The 14161-nt window shown below is 47.8% G+C and overlaps 1 protein-coding gene across 3 annotated transcripts in view; it reads left to right on the top strand.

Moving 5' to 3' along the window:
* Window positions 1-9078: 9078 nt before the first annotated feature.
* The window catches only part of CUNH18orf25 (chromosome unknown C18orf25 homolog), an 81136-nt gene continuing 76053 nt past the window's right edge, over window positions 9079-14161 (top strand). Inside the window, exon 1 of one of the 3 annotated variants that reach the window (XM_029227146.1) lies at window positions 9079-9107. The gene's annotated coding sequence lies outside the window, so the exon portion shown is untranslated. Of the gene's footprint in view, window positions 9108-9416; window positions 9717-14161 lie in introns of those variants that run through there. The other 2 variants (XM_029227156.1, XM_029227141.1) reach the window with 2 other exon arrangements.

The following is a 14161-nucleotide window of genomic DNA, read 5'->3' as shown; positions in this document are numbered from 1 at the left end:
CTTGAGACTGTACAAGTGCCCTCACAGTAGCCTGGGGCAGCCCCAGAAGGAGAATCCTTCAGCCAATGGATGTTTCCTGCCGGAGACTAAAGGCCCCAGTGGGGAAGGTTCTTCTATTTTCCCCTCAATGAGGTGGAGAGTGGAGCAGCTGGAGGAGAAGCTCCCCCCGGGGTGTGTGGGGGGACTGAGGCCGGTGGGGTGGGGGGTGAGGGGGAGGCTGTACAGGATGGGAAGATCCCTCCAGGGCGCACGGTGCTGGGGACCATGAGACACACAGATCTCTCTCCATGCTGAGCCACCTCCAGCCCAGTTAAGACTCCTTAGAAACAGCCAGCACCTCTCTTCTCTCTTTAGCCCCACCTTGTCCCCTCTGCTCTCCCCTCCCTCCATGCAGCGACCAGGCTCCCCAGGAACAGTGTGGTGAGGGAATCTCTACCTGCTCCCTGGTGGTCGGCCTTGGGGACATACCGTCTGGTGGTGGGGAGGGGAGGGTAGGACAAACAGGAACAGTCCCTGTTTCGGGGAGAGATAGGAGCTGGGCAGAGGCAGCGCAAGAGCAGCAGAACAGGCACTGGCTGGGGTGAGCCCTCTATGTCAGTCTCTTCTGTCCCTATATTCTGGCAGGCCCTCTGGCAGGGACAGGGTCACCTTGGCAGTGACTGTTCATCCCACACCCTTGTAGACAGGGGCAATGTCTTTTGGGCCTCCCAGGAAGATAAGCTCTCTCCTAGCTGTTCCCGGCTTTTGCAGTTCAACAACGTCAATTTAGGGTTTTGGCTGAGAACACATGTCTCCAAAGGGGCAGTTGAAGGCACATGATTATCCAAAAGGATGTGGCCAGCTAGCCTGGAAGCAAGCTTCCTGCAGTCCTTGTGGCAACGGGAAATCCAGTTTGCGTGATATGAGGAGAGAGGCTCTTGAAACTTCTGAAGTTTAAAAAGCCTGGAACATTCCATATTTGTATTCTACCTACACTTTAGACCCAGTCTCATCCCACCATAGAGTGGGACTCTTCCCACACAACATCAATCTTTTCCTTCTCTGAGTTATTTGAGCACTAATAACCAATAACACAGACTTAGTTCTCAGCTCTCCTCCTATTGTTCTTTCTCTTTGAGTTATTTTTGACCTTTTGGATTGTAAATTCTAGAGCTTCTTGGTATTTCCCAGGTTCCTGGTATAACGGGAATGCAGAAACAGTTGGCTTTGGGGCTCGGTGAGAACGCACAGATGACTGTTTGTCGGATTGGCTCTCCCAGGTCATCAGCGTGTTGTGATTTGAGAATGCTGAAAAACCTGGTGAACCAAAAATATCTTCCTCTCCCCAACTGACCTGCCTTCCTTTTATGTCACTTCCTGACAGCTTCTAGAGAAGTGCTTATTTTATTTTAATTTTTTTTAAACATTCACCTTTTTCTAATAAATTTATTTATTTATTTTTGGCTGCATTGGGTCTTCATTGCCGTGTGTGGGCTTTCTCTAGTTGCGGTGAGCAGGGGCTACTCTTCTTTGCAGTGCGCGACCTTCTCATTGCGGTGGCTTCTCTTGTTGCAGAGCACGGGCTCTAGGTGCACGGGCTTCAGTAGTTGTGGCAGGTGGGCTCAGTAGCTGTGGCTCGCGGGCTCTAGAGCGCAGGCTCAGTAGTTGTGGCGAACGGACTTATTTGCTCTGTGGCACACGGGATCTTCCCGGACCAGGGCTTGAAGCTGTGTCCCCTGAATTGGCAGGCAGATTCTTAACCACTGCACCACCAGGAAAGCCCAAGAAGTGTTTATTTTATTTGGACAAAGTATTCTGTCACCTGAGAGGGGTAATATGTTAGTCAGCTACCACTCTAGCAAGAATTAGGTTCCTTAATTAATTGTTTTTAAGACAAAAAGAGTAGAAGCCTTAGAGACTGAGTCCTAGACCAGGAAGTTTTGGGTGTCAGAAGGTGGGGGAGAGAGGCAAGGAGGGCTAAAGTCCTAAGGCCTTGAGTGGTGGGAGGTAAAGGCACTGACTGGGTCAGGGAGGGTCCTGGACACGAGTAAACACACACCAAAGACAAACTGATTTTATTGTTTCGCCTTCTGTAAGGCCGCCTGTATAGCAGAGGTAACTCATTCAGGAGACACTGTCTTATCCATTAGTTCTCTGAGGGCAGGGATGGCCAGTGTACATCCCTCAATCTGATCCACAGTACATGAGTGCATGTTCTCTTGGGTGACAAGAATGGAGCCAGCTTTGCACTTGCTCTCCAACTTTGTAAACATACTGGACTTGTGGTGGGCCTGACTTCACTCAGTGAGGCCTCCCTATTGCCCCAGAAAGGGATCTTGAGATGCCTCCCTGCAGAGCTGGACTCGTACCCTTCTAGTGCCTCTGAAGGACTCGTGGCAGAAACCACAAGCAGAATTAAAAAGCCAGAACAGCTCTACTAAGTGCTTTAAGGAACACATTTTTTCAAAAAAGTATAATTAGTAAAAATATACTGGTTTTCTGCAAAACAAGAGGGTGATCTCTAAGCCTCCTTCTTAGGCCTGGTGGTTACTCGTGGTTCCCATTGAATCACAGTTGCTCGAGATGGGGGAGGCCTTTGGAAGCTGTCTGGTGTCCTGTGCTCCCGGGAACCTGTACGCCTGGCTGGTGGGGCTCTCCCAGACTGCTGACACCCCCATAATTTCTGTAAATCTCTGTTTGTCTTTCTCCTCGGGGACCCTATCCTGTTTTCCCAAAGCCTGGTTCCTTTGCACTGACTCCTCAAGAGAGGAGTCACATGAGATACTCTGCTTCATTTAATTTTAGGTTATTGTTGCTGCTGTCAGTCTATTGAAGTTCTGTAATGAATGCCTGTATTGTTCTCAGTCCCCAAGCCTTTTTCAAATGATCAGCACATTATAAAACACAATAATGAGTCTAATTCCCCACCCCCTAATACACACACGCGTGCACACACACACACACACAAAATGACACTGCTAAGTCCTCCAGACATGAACGGTAGTGGAAAGAGTCTGGGATTTGGAGGCAACGGAGCAAGGTCACCAGCACTAAATGGTCATCCATTTAGTGCTGGTGACCTTGGGCAAGTCGTTCATTCATTCATTCATTCATTCAGAATAAGCATTTATTCAGAATCTCCTTGTGTCAGTCTGCTATATAATCTCTGCAAAATGTTAACAACACCCGCCCCACTACCTTCCAGGACAGTTTGGAGGAGCTAATGAAGTCATACTTATGAAGTGGTCAAGGTAAACACTAAACAAGAGTACGTTGACAGTATTAATCGGCAAAAAGATAAAAACAAAATTGGAGCGTGGGGGACAAGGGCCCCAACCGCAACACCTGATATATCGCTTGTGTGAGAAATACACCTATTCTGCTGTCCGGTGGTACTTGCGCTTTTGGAGCCCAGCCTTTCCTCAAGCTGGACCTACTTTGCCCGGGATACCTTTCTCTACATTTCTGTCTTTGGAAGCCCTGCTCTTTCTCCAAGGCCCTGGTCAAAACTTCCTCTTCGAAGAGGAATTAATTTCTCCCTCCCTCATGCCCCTCCTCTGCGTCTGCGATTTGTTTCTAGATGGAGCCCTGTTACCACACTGACCAATGGTCTCGAGGGAGGTGACATGTTCTCCTCCAGGACTCCTGGCTCTGCCCTTTAGCTCATGTGACCCTGGCCAGGTGCACTGTCTTCTCTGGGCCTCTGTGTCCTCTTCTGTAAAACCTCCCTCCCCTTGCTGACTGTGTGCCTTGTGCTCAGGGGGCAGGCCTCTGATGGGTGTCTTCTGAACGAGACTGAATGGCACGCATACCTTGCTGCTCTCCTAAGAGTGCAGAGGAGGTTCCACTTAACTGTGTGCGAGTGCAAATGAGGAATGCTAGGATCAGACCCACCCAGCATGTGCTTCCTGCACCGTCGCCAGGAAAGAGGAATTCCTCTTCAGAGGCACTCCTTTATGTTTCCATACCCCTGTGCGAGGTAAGCATTAAACTACTCAGCCTTCCAGAGGCTTGGGTGTGAGCAGCACTGACTGCCAGCAAAGAGTTGGACGTGGTCACAGGGAAAGGAGGTGAGGAGTCTGAAGAGAGATTTGGCCTAGGACTGGTCTTGCTTAATGTCACATGTTTATTTGAAGCCAAATGTAACATATTTATTTAAAGTCAAAGTTTAGGATCCTGTGTGGTTGCTTTTCTGACACCAATTCTCCAACAACTGGGTGTCCAACCATTCAGTTCAGTTGTGACACTAACTGCCCAGAATTAGTGCAGATCCCACAGGTTCAGGGCTCGGTCCCATGAGACTGTCCCACTTCAGACGCCAGCCACAAGCAGGGGCCCTGGGCTACCCACACTTATATTCTGCAGACTATAAATTCAGGGGTTCCCATGGCTCCTCCTTAAGTTTGATAACTTGCTAGAATGACTCACAGAACTCAAGAAAGCACTTTCCTTACTATTGCTGGTTTATTATAAAGGAAACAAGCCAGGAACAGCCTGTGGAAGAGGAATGTGGGAGTGGGACTGCCAACCTGGTAGCTCTCTCAACTCCATCACGTAGGGGTTATTATCCAGGTTTTATTATGTAGGCATTGTTAATTAAATCATTAGCCATTGGTGATTGAAGTCAATCTCCTTCCCGGAGGTGGGGGAGGGGCTGAAAGTTCCAACCCTTTCTCTCTTCAAAGGTTAGTTCCTCTGAGAAGCTGCCCCCCTCCTGAAGCTACCCCAGGGGCCAATCAAGAATCACCTCCTTAGCAAATCAACTATACTTCAATTAAAAAAAAAAAAATCACCTCCTTAGCATAAACTCAGGTCTCTTGCAAATAACAAAAGGCACTCCTATCACCCAGGAAATTCCAAGCATTTTAAAGGAGCTCTGTGCCAGAGACCTGGGACAAAGACCAGATACGTGTTTTTAATTATACACAGATCCCCTGATGTTGTTCTTTCTTAAATACTGCAGTGTTTGGAGCTGCAGGGAAGGTGCAGGACTGGAGATGTTCTCCTCAAAGCTGATGTTGATCAGAAGCTTTTACAAGTCCTTTCTTCCAGATCATTCTGTGTCTTTGGAAGGCATCCTACCTGCCACCCACAGGGAAGGTCCCTAGGGCTACAGGCCCTTCCCTTCTTTCCTAACACCTTCTTTCTCGCTTGCAGACTGCAGTTCTTGGCAGTTCTCGCTTCTCCCCTCCCTCCGCTCCCGGAGGTCCACATGTCCCCTGCGGTGGTCAGCCTGGGGTCAGTGCTCTCCTTCCTCTCCAAGTTGTTAGTGGGCCACGACAATATGCTTTCTGCTGGCTTTGACCGGAACATTCCCTAGAAGTCTGCTGAGAACTTCGGACCCTGCTTGCCCCATTAGTGCTTAAAAATGAAGCCCAGACTCCTTCCACTCACATTAAGCCCCAGACATGCCTGCTAGCCGTCTCCCGCTTCATCCCTCGCTGTCCAGTCACAGGCAGCCGGGCCCTTGGATTGTTGTCCTTCAAACATCCCAGGGGCTTTTCCACCTCTTGTTCCTTTTCCCTGTTGACTTAAAAAAAATGCACAACATAGGGAGTGGCTGCAGTCTGATGGCTGCTAGATGGCAGGTATTCTTTCCCTTCCTGAGTTCCCTCAGGACTCACCAGCTCATCAGCTGGCAGTGGCTGTAATTGCTGATGACTGTGACATCCTTTGTTTACAGGAAAGATTCTATTTCTCCTCCCCCAAATGTCAGCTTCTCTGCACAGCTGTCCTTCAGTCACAGACATTTATTTCCTTGCTCTGTCTGCCATTCCCTGTGCTGGACACCAAGGGAGCTGAGGGAGGACTGCCTAAGCTTTGCCCTTGAGGCACTGACTCTTCTTCCTTTTCAACAACTGTCAGGCCTCCTACCCTCCTCACAGCCTCTCACCCACTTGGCATCTGGTGCCACTTCCTTGTTTTGACATCTTTTCAGTTTCCTGTGTCTCCCCAGCTAGATGCTTAGATGGATTTCCTCCATCCACACCTGTGCTGAGTGTGTCCACTACAGAGCAGGACAACATGACCCGGCTCCCTTGCTACTCTTTGGTGTGTCAGATGGATGAGAAAGAATATGCATGGCAGGTGCAAAGGAGGGTAAATGTTATGAGGGGAACAAGCAGGTGTGGTGACGGGTGGTGGGTGCTAGTTTAGATGGGGTGTCAGAGGAACTCCTCACCCCTCCCACCCCAGAGGTCCCACAAAGCTATTCTTTTATTAAAAAAGAGGCCAAAACATACTTGTTGAAAAATTTAATACTGTCCTTTGCATTTATTTCCATTTTTTAATAGACTTACAGACTTTCCATATAGAAGGGGTGTCACCTGATTGGAAAGAGGAACTTGGAGCCCAAGACAGAGGCACCTCCACCATCCACCCCAGAGAACTGTATGGGGGCTGCGGGTGGTGCCGCTCCCAGACACCCCTGGCCACCGCGTGACTCCACCTTCACGGCATCCCTCTGCCCTCTTTCATTCTGGTTCCGCGTGAACTTGTTGCTCTGGAAATATGAGTCCCTAGACACCGTACTTGACCAGTGTGAGTCTGTGCTTGTAGGAGGTGCTGGCCTGGAGTGTTGCCATCAGAACAACGGCCTTGTTGAGAGTGTTCTCTCTGAGCCAAGAGTTCTGCTGAGAGCTTTACACAAGCTCATTTCGCCCTCACCCCTCGCAAGAACCTGCAAAGTAGTATCAGTTTTCGCCATGTTTGACAGGTGAGGACGCTGAGGCACAGCGAGGTTGCAGAAGTGCCCAGAGGTCACTCTGCTGAGGGAGGCAGAACCCGGTCCAAATCCAAATCTGTCAGGCTCCAGAGCTCTCGGTCCTGGAGACCATGTCACCTTCCACTACTTGGAATTCTCAGGCTGCTTCCGGATGGCCTTCCATATGGAGGGCATAATTTAATTCTGCGGAATAATGCCGTGGGGCAGGACAGGTGATGCTAACTCTGGACATGGTGACTTGTCTGCAATTATGTGGCCACCGGGGTCAAGAGGTTCAACATCACCCCTCCTCCCCATTCAACTGTTCAACTGTCTTATAGCAGGTGCTGGGGGATTGTAGTGGATGCTGGTTTTGCGGGTGGGAGGGGGGAGGTAATGGTGGTTACACTGAGGGAGGGGTAGCCTAGAGCTGAGGTGAGGGTTCCATCCCTTGGATCTCCCGTTTTCCTTATCTAACGAGTGGTTCTAAAAACAGCATCCACCTTACAGGGGCAAATTTTGGAAGCTGCCTGCTCAGTCAGAGAGAACAGACTATAGTCAAAGCAAGGCCAGCCACATTGTGATGCTACTGCTTAGGCCACGGTTTCTAACAGGCACCTGCTGCAAGCCCAGCCCCAGTCCCAGTGGTGCATCAGGTGCAAGCAATGAAGCTGAAGGGTGATTCAGATGGGCTTGGCCTTGGCCTCCAGGGTTTATAAAAGAAATTGAGCATAGAACCACTGATATGATCCAGTAGTAATACTACAGATAGGCCAAGGGGTGGACATGTTGGTAGGACAGTGTCTGTGAGCAGAGGAATCTTGAGAGAAATTTCCATAGAGGCAACAGGATGGAGGGTGGGTGATGGTGTGATTTGGACTGGGCTGGTTTTATGGGGATGGGATTTCAGGGGCTGGGAGAGCTGAGTATGTAGTGCAAAGGAGATTCTAGGAGACAATTCCAAGGCAGAAGTAGGATCAACTGCCCAGCCCTTCCTGCTCCTACAGAAGGGGAAGAAGAAAGCAAGTGCCCTATTTAGCAATCTAAATATGGCAGTAATAGGGATGTTAGTAATTAGTATATCAAACATCCCAGACTCTGAAAAAAAGCAGTCCATTCACTGTAGGGACTTGACTTGTTGGTATCAAACAGAAGGAGCCAAGATGGTACTTCAGTAGTCAGGGGCCTACCTCAGCATCTCTACAGCATTGATGAGATAAGACCATCGAGGGGCCATTTTAAAACTGAATGTATTTGTCCATATTCATTCATTCATTTCCAGACTGACAGCTGTGATTTTAATAGTTAGTTCTTTTCTTTTCTCTTTTTCTCCTGAAAGAGACTGGGCTCTTGTCATTACCCCACAAATTCTCAAATTCCTTGAGGACTAAGGAAGCAGGGAAATAAATAAATAAATAAATGAGTGAAATAACATACAGAGACAAAATGTTTATCTGGCACACAGTATGTTCTCAGTGAATTTCAAGGAGGCAGTGGGTAGTGGTGGTTGAGAATGCAGGCTCCTGACACTTACTGATGTGTGACCTTGGGCAGGTCACTTTATCACTCTGTCTGGTTCCACTTTTGTCATCTGGGGCCAGGAATACCACCAAACCCATAGACTTGTGAGGATTAAATGAATGAATCCACTTAGATGCATAGTATAGTGCCTTGCACATAATAGGCATTCAGAGAAGTTAGCTATTAATTGTAAAACTATTTTATCAATTTACTCATTTAGGGATGGAAAATTCCCATGCTTGTGGGCAGTTAGCATAAATGAGAGAAATGGGGGAGCTGGGGGGCCGGATCTAAACGGGAGACTGATGTTAAGGGGAGCGTGGAGCCGGCGCTGTGATTTTCAGAATCTCCTCTAGGGGAGTGTCACCCCAGGTCCCAGCATGGCTCCTGAAAAGGTAAATGCCTTTTACATTTTCTCTTCAAGCCCTTATGTATTCATTTATTTCTCAAAACCCTGCTTTTAGCGAGCGCAAAGCCTTGTCCAGATCTTGAGTTGTGAGGTTTGTTCTTTCTCCTTAAGCCCACCTTACCTTTCTTCCGGGTAAGAGTCCCCACGTTTCCTTCACGATCTCAGACCTCAACGAAGGGCGTCGAAAACTCAGGGCTCGCTGGTGCAAATCAGGAGTGACTGCAGAGGTGGAATTTGGGGCGTCTGCATCGCGCGTAGGGGCGGAGCGGGGTCTCCCTGCGGGACCCTGACTCACCAGCAGGTGGCGATCTGTCTGCGAGGCGTGCAAGGTTCATCCAGAAACTTGAACGGGATGTTGATGCCACTGCATGAGAGGAGCACAGCCAAATCTCGCCGAGCCGAGCTGTCGGCATCCGCGAAAAGGTGGGGAGAGAACGGAGCGCACTCCCTCCTGGAGTGACACCACAAGTTTCATTCGGGAAGGCTTCAGGAGGGGTGAGTACTGAGCAGCGAACGGAAAATGGAGCGACGTCCTTTTCTTAGGGCATTGTCCGTGGCTTGTATTGACTGGCTTTCCGGCCCTTTGGGAAATTTCTGGAAGGGAGCTGCCTGAGCAGATGAAGGGAGAGCGGGAAAGAAGCCCAGGAAGCCTGTGCTCCCACGCCGGGCGCTCTGCAGCTGTAGGAGCGCGGGTCAGCCCAGCCAGATGGCGCTGTCTGGCTTTCCCTGGGCCTCCCGTTCGAGTCCCTAGTGGTCCCAGCCGCAGCGGCCCCTCTAGCCGACCGGCTCAGGCTCTGTGGTTCCGGGCGGAAGTGAGGCGCCGAGCGGAACGGCCTCTGGTGACATTTTCTCCGGGCGGCTCGGACGAGTGAAGGGACTTGGCGGTGGAGGCTGCGGAGGCGGCGAGATTCGCTTTGGCCCCGGTGGGGCTCTGACCGCGACCCCCTGCTCGCCGCCGGGGCTTGTGCCGAGGAAGAGAAGGCGGCGGTGGCCGTGACGTTCAGAGTCGCCGCGGCCCGGAGAGACCTGGCCCGGGGGGTCGGTGTGTGCCCCGACGGGGCGCGCGGAGCGAGCGAGGAGGTGCGGGGCCGCCGCGGAGCGCAGGTGAGGTAGGAAGGGGCGCAGGGCCGCGGCCGGCTACCGGTCGAGCCGCGGGACCCGGGCTGCTTCCCGGGAAGGGTCGGGTTGAGTCGGAGGGGTGCGGGCCGCGGGCCGCGGGCGAGGCTCTGCGGCGTCTGGGCGTCCGGGTCGTGACGGGCAGGGCTGTCGGACGCCGGGTGTTTGAGCCCGGGCGTGGCGGGAGGCGCGGCCCGGGTGGGGGCCAGCGAGAGGGGCGGAACAGCCCGACCCTTGGCTTGCTCGCTCGCTGGTAACCCTCGCGCCCTCCGGGCCCGGCCGAGTTGGCGGGCCGAGGCCCCCTCCTCTTCCCTGGCCCGGCGGGTTCCTTTACCAGGCGGCGGAGAGGAGGCTGGAGGTGCCGCAGCCCGTGGGCCGCGCGGGGGAGCGGCTTCGCCGCACTGGAGTTGTCTTCACGCAACTTTCTGGGGCCCCAGGTCGCTGGGGGAGCGGCGGCGGCGGCGGCGGCTTTGCCAGCTGTGCTGGCCCCGCGAGCCGGGATCTGGCGCCGACACCTGCCCCGACTCTCGAGAGCCCGGGCGGCCGCCCCAGCACCGCGGCTGCCGAGGCCTAGGAGGAGGGAGGAAGGCTTTCTCCGGCGTGGCGCCGCCTGCGTTTCGGCAGTGCTTCCACTACCTTCGGCCTCCGGTCAATGGGAGGGATGTGTCAGTCTCCAAAATTGATCTCTTCTGGCCGGTTTGTCAACTTTATTTAGAAACCTGGCGAGGATGTAAACTGACGAGCCTCAGCTTAAAGATCATCGTCTTCTCTGACTCTTTTCAGAGAGAATTCTCCTCTTTTCCGCAGTAGTACTTCGTACTTTATTAATTGTAGCACCGATCTCAGTGTATTGTTGGGGCAGCAACCCCCAACAGAACTTCACGTCATTCATTCTCCCTTTTAAATCGTCCTCTTCGCTGTCACAGAATAGATGCTCACAGGTTGAAGGAATGAACGTCTGTACTTGTTCCAGATTGAACCGCTTGAACAGTTTGTGCTGGATGTGCTTTTCGTTTCTCGCCTGAGCTTCTGCTTTCTGAATCCTTCCACCCAGTAGGATGAAAAACCCACTGATGATGATGCTTTTGTCAAGGTTGGACCTTTTAATTACAAATACATCTGGCAGTTTTGCTTAGGCTGTTATTGTGTAGTGTCGTTGGGCACAAGTTAACAGTTTGAATTACTCCTTTTCTTCTCCTGGGATAGTTTAAGGATGGAGGCTATTAACTTTATAATGCGGTGTTGCTGATTCTAGCAATCAAGATTCCTTCAGTAAGAGCATTGCCTTTTGATTTAACAAGCATTTTTAGAGGCCTACAATTATTACCTGATGTCCTGAGGAGTCACAATGCTGATCTTTTTTAGTAGGAAGTGTAATATTTTGGCCAAATAATCTGGCTAATAAAATGCCTAATTGAGTGCTTTATGCATAGTAGGTGCTGAATAAATAAAATTATGAATTAAATTTGAAATCAGGAAACTAAGATGGTATTTACTGTGATGACCTGTATGCTACTTTGTGAAGAACCTTAATGAAATTTCATGCAGTTCCATAAAATGAGAAATAAAAATATTTTTAGATATTTCTAAATCAGATTCTTTCAGAGTGCTTTTCAGTAATCTTAAAACTTCAAACCATATCTTTTTCATAATGTTAACAAAGTTTCCAAATAGGTGATAAAATATGAAAGGAAGGGAGAAACTTCAAGGTAATTATACTTGAGGTATCAGCTAAATATGATTTTCTAATGGAAAATTTTTTTTTCTGAATCATTTTGTGAAAAATGAGATGGACTAAACTGGAAACTTTCCCTACTGTTAGCTTCATATTAAGTTCACAGTGTAGTTGTTACATTACTCACTAATTCAGTTTATATTACTCTTAATTGCATTTATGAAAGTGTCATAAATGCTTTTTGTTTATAGTCTTCATGATTAAAGATAGGTTTAGCTTTAGATTCTAATTTAATGCAGTTCTGAGAGAACTGAGTGCTCAATGTTTGTCCTTCAAAGATTTCTGTTTCATATATGACATTGGTACCTTAAGTGTCCTTAGTGTATGACTAGTAATTTCTGGGAGGTGGTGTAGTTACTCATTCAAGGGATTGTTTTGCCGGGATCTTCAGTCTTATGGTTTTTTTTTTTATGGTTTTATTTTAATGTGTGCATGAATAAAGCTGATATATGGGCGATTAGAATGTTTTTGTTTTTTCTTTTTAAAGCTTGGAACTGGTGTGTGTGTGTGTGTGTGTGTGTGTGTGTGTGTGTCACACACACACAGTAGAGACCGAGACCGTATGTTTATAACTTCGGTAAATCATCTTAATTTTCCTCCAGGTAACTAGCAACATGAAAACAGTGTATATTCTTGTCTACTGAATTGACAATACTTAAGAAAATCTGTAAAAGGTGGAAAATGTTGTACTATTAATGTGTTTTCTTTTGAACCACACTGATTTCGGTATTCTGTATTATTTTAGAAAAGAGTTTAGGGCCAAATAAAGTTTCTTGTGTAATTGAGAATTAAAAATGAAATAGATGTATTGATAACTGGGTAAAAAGCTATGAGACTATAGAAGAGGGGAAGAGCTATTGAGGAAACAACAAAACTTTCAGGTGGAACTTCTTTATTCTCACAGCACTAATTTATTGATTGCTTACTGTGTGCCAGTAGTGCTCTAGTTACTGGTGCTCTAGTGGTGAATATGACTGTCAGGTCTTGATGCTAAAGAAACTTACACTTTTTTTAAAATTTTAAGTTTACATTACTGTTTATGCTTTGTGTTGGACATTCTGTAGGTTTGGATAAATGTATAATGACATGTATCCATCATTATGGCATCATACAGAGTATTTTCACTGCCCTAAAAATGCTCTGCCTGTCCTTCGCTCCTCCACCCCACCCTACCCCCAACAGCCCCTGGCAACCACTGATCTTTTCATTGTTGCCACTGTTTTGCCTTTTCTGTGACGTCATATAGTTGGAATCATACAGTATGTAGCCTTTTCAGATTGGCTTCTTTCACTTAGTAATGCATATCTAAGCTGCTTCTGTGTTTTTTCATGGCCTGGTAGATCATTTCTTTATAGGGTCGAATAATATTCCATTGTCCGGATCTACCACTGTTTATTTATTTATTCACCTCCTGAAGCATATCTTGGTTGAAGGAACTTACACATTTAAACCTGGAGTTTGAGATGGATTTACACGTGGGCATTCCAGGCTAGGGAACAGCCTAAGCAAAGTTGTGAGTATCAGTGATCTTGGATGGTGTGGCCAGTGCCTTGAGTTTACAGAGGGATAGATGTAAACTCTGTGGGGTAGAGGAAGGTAGAGCCAGGATTATAAAAGTACTTTAGTCTGCTAGTGGGTTATTAATTTTTTTCTTTAAGGGGAATATGAAGGATGAGGTAGACATTCGTTGAAAGATTTTTCTGTATCCTTAAGTTCACTGAGTAGAAGTTTTGTTGGTATTATTTCTTTATTATGGGTTGATTCTTGACAGCCAGACTAAAGTAATTTGATAGTTATTTTTCTTTTAGTTGTCAAATTCCAGTCTTAAGTTTAAATTTGATTGGTGTCATGAAACTTTTCTCAATCCTGTTTTAGCCTTTATCTTTATTTATTTTTCTTTAAATATTTATTTATTTAGGCTGCTCTGGGTCTTAGTTGCGGCGTGCAGACTTCTTAGTTGTAGCATGTGAACTCTTAGTTGCAGCATGCATGTGGGATCTAGTTCCTTGACCAGGGATCGGACCTGGGTCCCCTGCATTGGAAGCTCGGAGTCTTACCCATTGAACCATCAGGGAAGTCCGAGCCTTTATCTTTAACTGAAACTAACTTACCTTACTCTTTCAGAACTAATGATTGAACTTAGGGAAGTATATGTTTTCTGCTTCTGTGCGGACACCTTCTCTTAGCAGAAGTGGGACTGATGTTCAGTCAGTTTTCACACATAGCCTACCGGCCCTTGTGATGAAAGGAAGGAGCAGGGTGAAACTAAAATTATCTTGCTTGTTTTACTCTCTTATATTCCTAAACTGCTAGGAGAGAAAATGTGTATTATATATATTGTACATATTTATCATAACATATTAGTAGAAGCCAATAATAGTAACTGTGATTTAAAAATACTGTGAAGTGACCAGTATGACTCGGGTTTGGTGGTTGTCTTATTTAAAACTTGTGGCGTTAATTTACAGTGAGTGTTTTTTATTGAAGTATAGTTGATTTACAATGTTGTGTTAATGTCTGCTGTACAGCAAAGTGATTCAGCTGTACATATATATATACATTCTTTTTTACGTTCTTTTCCACTGTGGCTTATCACAGGTTATTGAATGTAGTTCCCTGTGCTATACAGCAGGACCCCATTGTCCATCCATTCCACATAATACTAGTGGGCATCTGATAACCCCAATCTCACTCCATC

This window comes from Monodon monoceros, unplaced genomic scaffold (genome assembly GCF_005190385.1).
Source record: "Monodon monoceros isolate NGI ecotype Baffin Bay Population unplaced genomic scaffold, NGI_Narwhal_1 Super_Scaffold_1, whole genome shotgun sequence".
Lineage (NCBI taxonomy): Eukaryota > Metazoa > Chordata > Mammalia > Artiodactyla > Monodontidae > Monodon > Monodon monoceros.
The sequence above is the reverse complement of the archived record's forward strand: the minus strand, read 5'-3'. Positions and strand labels throughout refer to the sequence as shown.